Here is a 10779-nt window from a genome sequence, read left to right on the forward strand (position 1 = left end):
CCTACTTCTCCTTCTTCTTCTCCTCATTCTCCTCTTTCTTCTCCTTCTCTTTCTTCTACTTCTTCTTTTTTTTCTTATTCGTCTTCTCCTTCTTTACTATTATATTTATTTCTCTATTACTACTATTTATTGTAATAATTATTTACAATTATCATTATTGTTGAGCGAATTGAAGCCAAATTAATTGACATCGATCTTAATTTCAGGAAAAATTTGTTTTGCCGCAAAGCCAAATTTCGTGGTAACAAATGTATTTTTCCAGAAATGGAGGTAAACAAAAAAAATACATACTGTACCTCATCCATTTGCTTGATTCTGGAGTGGCAGTTACAGCCATCTTGATTAAAGATACCGCACAAAATCTCATGCAGGGTGACATTTGACATCACCACAGCAGCACGCTGGCTGGGCACGGTGATGGCCAGCATGATGACATCATCACATTATGTCTTCAATCAAGATGGCTGCGACTGCCTCTCCACGAGCAATTGGATAAGGTCTATTTTTTATTTTATTTTTTAACCTGATTAACTCCTGAAAGGGATCAATTATAGCATCAGATGCTGCGATCAGCGATGAAAATGCAATCCCCATCCTTGCGCCCGCTACATACAAGGAATGCGCTTTGTGACAAAATAATTCATCACAAATCAAACTTTTTTGTGAAATTCACTGAAGCAGCAGAATCAAATTTTTCATAACTTCTGTAGGAAAGCGCAAGGGGCCATCGTTGACGGAAGATACAGTACAGACCAAAAGTTTGGACACACCTTCTCATTCAAAGAGTTTTCTTTATTTTCAGGACTTAAAAAATTGTAGATTCACACTGAAGGCATCAAAACTATGAATTAACACATGTGGAATTATATACATAACAAAAAATTGTGAAACAACTGAAAATATGTCATATTCTAGGTTCTTCAAAGGAGCCATCTTTTGCTTTGATTACTGCTTTGCACACTCTTGGCATTCTCTTGAAAAATGGTTTTCACTTCACAGGTGTGCCCTGTCAGGTATAATAAGTGGGATTTCTTGCCTTATAAATGGGGTTGGGACCATTAGTTGCGTTGTGGAGAAGTCAAGTGGATACACAGCTGTAAGTCCTACTGAATAGACAGTTAGAATTTGCATTATGGCAAGAAAAAAGCAGCTAAGTAAAGAAAAACGAGTGGCCATCATTACTTTAAGAGATTAAGGTCAGTCAGTCCTAAAAATTGGGAAAACTTTGAAAGTGTCCCCAAGTGCAGTCACAAAAACCATCAAGCGCTACAAAGAAACTGGCTCACATGCGGACCGCCCCAGGACAGGATGACCAAGAGTCACCTCTGCTGCGGAGGATAAGTTCATCCGAGTCACCAGCCTCAGAAATTACAGCAGCTCAGATTAGAGACCAGGTCAATGCCACACAGAGTTCTAGCAGCAGACACATCTCTAGAACAACCGTTAAGAGGAGACTGTGTGAATCAGGCCTTCATGGTAGAATATCTGCTAGGAAACCACTGCTAAGGATAGGCAACAAGCAGAAGAGCTTGGGATAAAGAACACAAGGAATGGACATTAGACCAGTGGAAATCTGTGCTTTGGTCTGATGAGTCCAAATTTGAGATCTTTGGTTTTAACCACCGTGTCTTTGTGCGACGCAGAAAAGGTGAACGGATGGACTCTACATGCCTGGTTCCCACCGTGAAGCATGGAGGAGGAGGTGTGATGGTGCTTTGCTGGTGACACTGTTGGGGATTTATTCAAGATTGAAGGCATACTGAACCAGCATGGCTACCACAGCATCTTGCAGCGGCATGCTATTCCATCCGGTTTGTGTTTAGTTGGACCATCATTTATTTTTCAACAGGACAATGACCCCAAACAAGGGCTATTTGACCATGAAGGAGAGTGATGGGGTGCTGCGTCAGATGACCTGGCCTCCACAGTCACCGGACCTGAACCCAATCGAGATGGTTTGGGGTGAGCTGGACCGCAGAGTGAAGGCAAAAGGGCCAACAAGTGCTAAGCATCTCTGGGAACTCCTTCAAGACTGTTGGAAGACCATTTCATGTGACTACCTCTTGAAGCTCATCAAGAGAATGCCAAGAGTGTGCAAAGCAGTAATCAAAGCAAAAGGTGGCTACTTTGAAGAACCTAGAATATGACATATTTTCAGTTGTTTCACACTTTTTTGTTATGAATATAATTCCACATGTGTTAATTCATAGTTTTGATGCCTTCAGTGTGAATCTACAATTTTCATAGTCATGAAAATAAAGAAAACTCTTTCAATGAGAAGGTGTGTCCAAACTTTTGGTCTGTACTGTATGTGTCACAGAGGTTCCTGGCCTCGGTGAGGTAAGAGCCGGTAGTTTTAAGTGTCAGGGGCAGCTAGTGCTGACTGACACTGTTGGTTATTTAGTGTGGCTGTAAAGTTGATCCGGGCTGACTCTTACTGGGAGCAGCCAAAGTGCAGGGTGGGTGGCTGTTCCCCGCGTTCCAGGCCGGGTTTTGGTTAGGGATATAAAACCCAGCCAGTAGTCTCAGCTGGATGTGGATTATCCTCCATCTGACAGTGGAGCTTTGCCAGTCTCTCTGTTGAGACCTGAGAGTTTAATTAAGGCCTGCCTTCTTGTTTGGATGAAAGCACGTAGACTTCTGCTTCACCCAAGGGCTGCCTGGTGTGAACAAACACCAGACTCAAGGTAACAGTTTTTTCTTGAAACTGACTTTTTGTTGTCACTTTCCTTATGTTGCCTCTATACTGCGTCTGCTAGCCTGTCTACCGGAGCAAATCCCCATAACTCGTGTCGGAGGCAGGCCTGAAGGCCGAAAAAATTTGTGTTTTTCCCCGCCATAAGTGCATGTTCTACATTAAGCCGGCAAGGTTACGACTCGTGTCCCTGACAAAATAAAGGTGATTGTGAAAGCTCTCGTCGAGGCTAACTTGCAGCAGTGGGAGGCTAACAAGCAGCAACAAGAAACTAACCAGCTACTATTACAGCATGTAATGGCATTGCAAGCGGTAGGAGCGTACCATAACGTCCACGATGCCCGGAAAGCTGTCCGTGCGGCGATTGATAAGATAACCCCCTCGGATGACGTCAAGACCTATCTGCCGGTCTTCGAAAAGGTGGCCATGGGGGAAGAGTTTCTCCAAGACCAGTGGGCTGAGGTTGTCGCTCCGTTCCTGGCATCTGGTTCCCAGCAAGTATTTTTTGATCTCCCTGATTATAAAGCGGCCGACTACCCGACAGTAAAAGGTTAGATTATGGCGAGACTCGGGGTGAATGTATTGGTCTGGGCCCAGTGGGAATTTAACCCGGCTGAACCTGCCAGACCACAATATTATGATCTGCTGCACCGATTGCAAAAATGGCTGCAGCCTGTCATTTTGACTCCCACTGCTATGTTGGATCGGCTGTTGGCGGATGTGTTTTGGAGGGCTTTGCCGTACCCTCTCCAGCACTGGATCGGCCAGGTGTCTCCGGATAATGCCTTGGAGATGGTCGACCTGGTGGAACGCTACGAGGCCACCAGAAATCTACAGGGGGGTTATTTTGGGAGGGAGCCAGTCAAACCCCGGAAATCTCCACTCCAAACCTGGCGGCTCAGCCAGGTGGTCTGCTGGCGGTGTCACGAGCCTGGACACATCAGTGCCGACTGTCCCCATCAGGGTGAACCCATGCATACCAACTATGGCTACCACCACTCATTGTATGCCAGGAAGCTGGAGGACTTGCCGCTGGGTCCTGAATTGGCAGACCTCAATGTTTCTGGGGATAATTTTGGTACAGCACAGCACCAGGACCCGACTCTGTCTCAAGCCTTGGAAAATGTGGTGAGAGTTGAGAGTGAGCCGCAACAAATGGGGGCCGAGTCTATGTTCCCCCTTTTTGTGGTTCAACAGGAGATGCTGTACCGGATAAATCAACTACAGGGTGAACATATTGAACAGCTGGTGGTGCCCAAGGCGTATCGCAAGCTCGTGTTGGAGATAGCCCACCAACATGTTCTTGAGGGACACCTGGGCCAGCAGAAAATGCAGAACCGGATTCTACAGTGGTTCTACTGGCCCAGTGTGTTCAGAGATGTGGAAGAGCATTGCAAGTCTTGCCAAAACTGCCAAATAACCAGCCCCCAGCCACATTTCCGTATTCCCCTGGTCCTTCTCCCCGTTCCATTCGAGCGGATCGCTATGGATCTCATAGGCCCAGTACTGAAGTCCGCTAGAGGGCACCAACACATCTTGGTTTTCCTTGACTACGCCACTCGGTACCCGGAGGTGGTGCCACTGCGTCATACATCAGCCGAACTCATAGATAAGGAGTTAATGGAGATGTTTTCTGAAGTGAGTCTGCCTAAAGAGGTTCTGACTGACTAAGGGACCTCTTTTATGTTCAAGGTCATGAGAGAACTCTGTAAGTAGCTCCACATAAAACTGTTGCGGACGTCCGTTTATCACCCACAAACAGACGGCCTGGTGGAGAGGCTTAATCAAACATTAAAAAATATGTTAAAAAGAGTGCTAAGGATGGGAGGGACTGAGACCTTCTTCTGTCCTATCTTATGTTCACAGTGCGAGAGTAGTGATGTCCTGAACTATTCGCCGGTGAATAGTTCCCGGCGAACATAGCTTGCGGACGAACATATGCGAGGTTCGGTCTGCCCCCTATACATCATCATTGAGTAAACTTTGACCCTGTACCTCACAGTCAGACACAGACACATTCCAGCCAATCAGCAGCAGACCCTCCCTCCCAGACCCTCCCACCTCCTGGACAGCATCCATTTTAGATTTATTCGGAAGCTGCATTCACAGTGAGAGGAGGGAGAGTGCTGCTGCTGCTGATTCAATAGGGAAAGCGTTAGCTAGGGCATTGTTCTGTGTCCACAGACTCATCTGCTGTAAGGACAGCGTCCTGACAGCACCCCAAAAAGCCCTTTTCAGGGCTGGTACATCAGTGTGCTTTTTATATATATATATATATATATATATATATTGCAGTTGCCCGTGTGTGAGAGGCTGTAGGCTCAGTCACAGACAGCACGTGCACAGTGCACACCATTCATACAGGGTGTAACAGAAAATACCTCGCAGATAAAAATAAATTCTATTTAATATTTTTCTGTGATATAATCACATTTGCAAGCCTGTGTGTGTCAGGCCCACACATACTGTATACTGGCTAGTGGCTAGGCCTCCACTCATACCGTTACAGGGTGTCATTCACTCAAATACCTTGCAGATAAAAAAAATTATATTTGAAATTTTTCTGTGATATAATCACATTTGCAAGCCCGTGTGTGTCAGGCCCACACATACTGTATACTGGCTAGTGGCTAGGCCTCCACTCATACCGTTACAGGGTGTCATTCCCTCAAATACCTTGCAGATAAAAAACATTCTATTTAAAAAATTTCTGTGATATAATCACATTTGCAAGCCTGTGTGTGTCAGGCCCACACATACTGTATACTGGCTAGTGGCTAGGCCTCCACTCATACCGTTACAGGGTGTCATTCACTCAAATACCTTGCAGATAAAAAAAATTATATAAAAAAATGTCTGTGATATTATCACTATTATCATGTGTGTGTCAGGCCCACACAGACTGTACTGTGCCCACTGCCCACAACTTATAAAGGGTGGCACAGTACCTTGCATGCATAAACCACTTATCTAAAAAAAAATGTCAGGCAGAGGCAGGCCACCCCGCAGGGGCCGTTGTGGTCGTGGTGCTGTGATTTCCACTGGCCCTGGAATAATGCCCAGTGTTCAGAGGCCACGTACCCTGAACCCCAAAAATTCAGAGAAAATAGTTGACTGGCTTACACAGGACACCCAATCATCAACAGCTTCCGCTAAGAACCTTGACGCACCATCCTCCTCCAGCTCAGCTTTGGTCACCACTCTCCCGCCCGCTGCCACCACCACCACTACCACCACAGCCACCACAGCCGCTTCACTTGATCCCTCAGAGGAGTTATTTACACATCAGTTGTATGAAATTAGTGATGCACAACCATTATTGCCAGGGGATGTTGATTACAGGGATATGTCTCAGTCAGGCAGCATTACACACATGGACGTACAGTGTGATGATGATGTTGTACTTTCTGCTGCTTCCTTTGCTGAGGTGTCAGATACAAGTGAAGTGGTTGATGATGACGATGTGTCCATGGATGCCACGTGGGTGCCTGCTCGAAGAGAAGAAGAAGAGGGGAAAAGTTCAGAAGGGGAAACAGAGAGAAGGAGGAGACGAGTTGGAAGCAGGGGGAGGTCGTCGCAAGGAGCTAGTGGCAAAGTCAGACAGCATGTATCGGCACCCGGGGTCAGCCAGACAGCACGCCAATCAACGCATGCTGTTGTCACCACCAGAATGCCGTCATTGCAAAGCTCAGCAGTGTGGCATTTTTTTGTGTGTCTGCCTCTGACAACAGTGATGCCATTTGCAACCTGTGCCAAAAGAAACTGAGTCGTGGGAAATCCAACACCCACCTAGGTACAACTGCTTTGCGAAGGCACATGATCGCACATCACAAACGCCTATGGGATCAACACATGATGACGAGTAGAAGCAGCACACAAGCTCAAAGCCACCATCATCCTCCTGGTCCAGCAACTTCAGCCACGTCAACCACTGCTGTCCTCCTTGCCCCCTCTCAACCACCCGCCAGTCCGCCTCTCACCTTCAGCAGTTCCATGTCATCTGCCCACAGTCAGGTGTCTGTAAAGGAAATGTTTGAGCGTAAGAAGCCAATGTCACAGAGTCACCCCCTTGCCCGGCGTCTGACAGCTGGCTTGACGGAACTCTTAGCCCGCCAGCTTTTGGGACACCACAGTGGAAGGTACCCGGACAATTATTTTTTTCAAATAAGGCAATCCCAAACCTCTACTCAGTTATTGAAAAGGAAGTCATGGCATCTCTGGCATACAGTGTTGGGGCAAGGGTCCATCTGACCACTGATACCTGGTCTGCAAAGCACGGTCAGGGCAGGTATATCACCTACACTGCACATTGGGTCAACCTGCTGACGGCTGCATCCATCCTCTTCTACTCCATCCTCTTCCATAACATCCTAGGCTGAGTCCTCTTCTGCTGCGGCGTCCTACTGCACATCAACTGAATCCCCCCAGCTCCCCAGTGGCTATTCCACATCCCGGATACGACAGTGTCACGCTGTCTTGTAGTTGACTTGCCTGAAAGCAGAGAACCACACCGGACCAGCACTCCTGTCTGCCCTGAACGCACAGGTGGATCAGTGGCTGACCCCGCACCAACTGGATATCCGCAAAGTGGTGTGTGACAATGGAAGCAATTCGTTGGCGGCATTGAATTTGGGCAAGTTGTCACATGTGCCGTGCATGGCACATGTGTTGAATCTCATTGTACAATGCTTTGTGTCTAAGTACCCAGGCTTACAGGACGTCCTCAAGCAAGCCAGGAAGGTGTGTGGCCATTTCAGGCATTCCTACGCGGCCATGGCACACTTTTCAGACATTCAGACATTGATTTGCGACAGCCCGACATGTTGGAATTCAACACTCCTAATGTTCGACCGCCTGCTCCAACAAGAAAAAGCCGTCAACGAGTATTTGTATGACCGGGGTGCTAGGACACCCTCTGCGGAGCTGGGAATTTTTTTGCCACGTTACTGGACGCTCATGCGCAATGCCTGTAGGCTCATGCGTCCTTTTGAGGAGGTTCCAAACCTAGTCAGTCGCACCAAAGGCACCATCAGCGACCTCATCCCATTTGTTTTCTTCCTGGAGCGTGCCCTGCGAAGAGTGCTGGAACAGGCTGTAGATGAGCATGAAGAGGAAGAGGAAGAGTTGTGGTCACCATTACCACCAGAAACAGCCTTGTCATCATCGCTTGCCGGACCTGCGGCAACGCTGCAAGAGGAGTATGAGGAAGAGGAGTCAGAGGAGGAATGTGGCTTTGAGGAGGAGGAAGACCAACCACAGCGGGCATCCCAGGGTGCTCGTTGTTGTCACCTATCTGGGACCCGTGGTGTTGTACGTGGATGGGGGGAAGAACAGACCGTCAATGACATCAGTGAGGAGGAGGAACGGGAAATGAGTAGCTCGGCATCCAACCTTGTGCAAATGGGGTCTTTCATGCTGTCATGTCTGTTGAGGGACCCTCATATAAAAAGGATGAAGGAGAACGACCTGTACTGGGTGGCCACGCTACTAAACCCCCTGTATAAGCAGAAAGTGGCGGAAATGTTACCAAATTACCGGAAGTCAGAAAGGATGCAGCAGTTCAAAAGCAAACAAAAAAAATATGCTTTACACAGCTTATAAGGGGGATGTCACAGCACAATGGGAATCTAACAGGGGAAGAAGTAAAAGTAATCCTCCTCCTACCATGACCACGGCGGCAAGGACAGGACGCTTTACAGATGGACATGCAGAGCTTTTTCAGTCCTACACATCGCCACAGCCCTTCGGGATCCAGCCTTAGAGAACGACTCGACCGACAGGTAGCAGACTACCTCACCTTAACTGCAGATATCGACACTCTGAGGAGCGACGAACCCCTTGACTACTGGGTGTGCAGGCTTGAACTGTGGCCTGAACTATCCCAGTTTGTGATAGAACTTCTGGCCTGCCCCGCTTCAAGTGTCCTGTCAGAATGGACCTTCAGTGCAGCAGGAGGCATTGTCACTGACAAAAGAAGTCGCCTCGGTCAAAAAAGTGTTGATTACCTCACCTTCATTAAGATGAATGAGGCATGGATCCGGAAGGGACTGACAGTGGGAGATAAGTTTGACTAACAAAAGGCCTGATGTCATGCCTTGGCCTCAAAATGGTCCCCACGCTGCTGTATTTAATGTCTGCATACCGGATGACTTTCGTGAATTCTCCGCCACCAACTAGGGTTCAAGCCGCAATGTTTTAGTCACCTTTCTGCATGGAAAACATGAAGGGGCACAATGAAGGGATCATCACCTCTATGAGTGTGTTGGCGATGTTGCCTCACCCCAGATAAGGCCGTTGCTTCATTATGATCAGACTAAAAGCGATCGGCTGGATAATTTTCCATAGAATTATTATTTTATTTTTTTAAGTTGTATGGGTTTTTAATACATAAAATAAAAAAATCATAATAAAGTCTCTTAATAGTTTATTAGAAATAATGCAGACAATTTCAAAAATCCACATCAATTCCAATACAAAGCAAGTACAGAGCTCTGAACAAAATTATTTCAGGATGTCGTTAATTCGACAATGATTAATCAATTCGACACACGTCCCCGGATAGGGGACGTAACAAGGATTAAACTGATGAGAATAGTACTACAGAAAATACCACTCATATCGGGTGTGACAGTAAATTGCACGGCGCAGACGCAGTGACCGTGGCGTGGATTCAAACAAAGGGGAGGGAGCCAACTTTTATTTTAACCATCTCCCCGTTCGAAAAATCAATTTAATAAACGGACCCCAGATTGAGGATGTCACGTAACAGGGATTAAACTGATGAGAATAGTACTACAGAAAATACCACTCATATCGGGTGTGACAGTAAATTGCACGGCGCAGACGCAGTGACCGTGGCATGGATTCAAACAAAGGGGAGGGAGCCAGTGTTTTTTTAACCATCTCCCCATTCGAAAAATTCATTGAATTCAGCTTTCGGGGACCCTTGATGTTGTACGTGGCTGGGTGGAGGAAGAAACCTTCAATGACATCAACAGGACATGGCTAGCTTGGTATCCAACCTTGTGCAAATGGGAAGTTTGCTGTTGGGCAAATGGACTGTTTGCGGTGCATTAAAAGGGGAGTTTGGTCTGTCAATGTCTGTGAAGCGGGCGTAACCCTTACACTACCTGATCGATACAACATCATACCTGATCGTATACACACACTGGATGTTTTAAACCATGTTGTTCCAAAAAATTTAGGATTGATAGGTGATTTATGCCCTTTATGGATTAAAATCCAACTCTGCGTCAATTATGTAATTTTCCATGGGAGTTTTGCCATGGATCCCCCTCCGGCACAGTCCAGGTGTTAGTCCCCTTGAATCAACTTTTCCATCACTACTGTGGCTAGAAAGAGTCCCTGTGGGTTTTAAAATTCACCTGCCTATTGAAGTCAATGGCGGTTCGCCCAGTTCGCCCGTTCGCGAACATTTGCTGAAATTCACGTTCTCCATTCGCGAACAGAAAATTTTATGTTCGCGACATCTCTATGCGAGAGGTGCCCCAGGCCTCTACTGGGTTTTCACCCTTCGAACTGCTATATGGCAGACACCCTTGCGGTCTGTTGGAAGTGGCCAAAGAGGCGTGAGAACAACAACTCACACCGCACAAACGTGTTGTTGAGTATGTCACCCAGATGCAAGGACGGATGGAAACAGTGTTACCTCTGGTTAGGGAGCATATAGAGGCAGCCGCAGAGAGCCCAGAATAGGGTCTATGATCGGCAGGCGCGGGTCTGAACTTTAACCCGGGTGATCGGGTATTGGTGCTGGTACCAAACATAGATAGTAAGTTCCTAGCTAGCTGGCAAGGGCCCTATGAGGTACTTAAAAAAATTGGAGAGGTAGATTACAAGGTACATCAGCCGGGGAGGCGAAAGCTGGAGCAGGTGTACCATGTGAATCTGCTCAAACCCTGGAAAGATAGGGAATCCTGTACAAAAGACAGCCCACAACCAGGGTTTCTAGGGGAAGCAGATTCGGTCCCTATGTCTGAAGCAAGGGAAGCAGCTGACACAGTGAAAATTTCTGACAGTCTCTCCTCTATACAGGCTCAGGAAGCCAGGGAGTTCGTTAGTCG

This window comes from Bufo gargarizans, chromosome 7, assembly GCF_014858855.1.
Source record: "Bufo gargarizans isolate SCDJY-AF-19 chromosome 7, ASM1485885v1, whole genome shotgun sequence".
Lineage (NCBI taxonomy): Eukaryota > Metazoa > Chordata > Amphibia > Anura > Bufonidae > Bufo > Bufo gargarizans.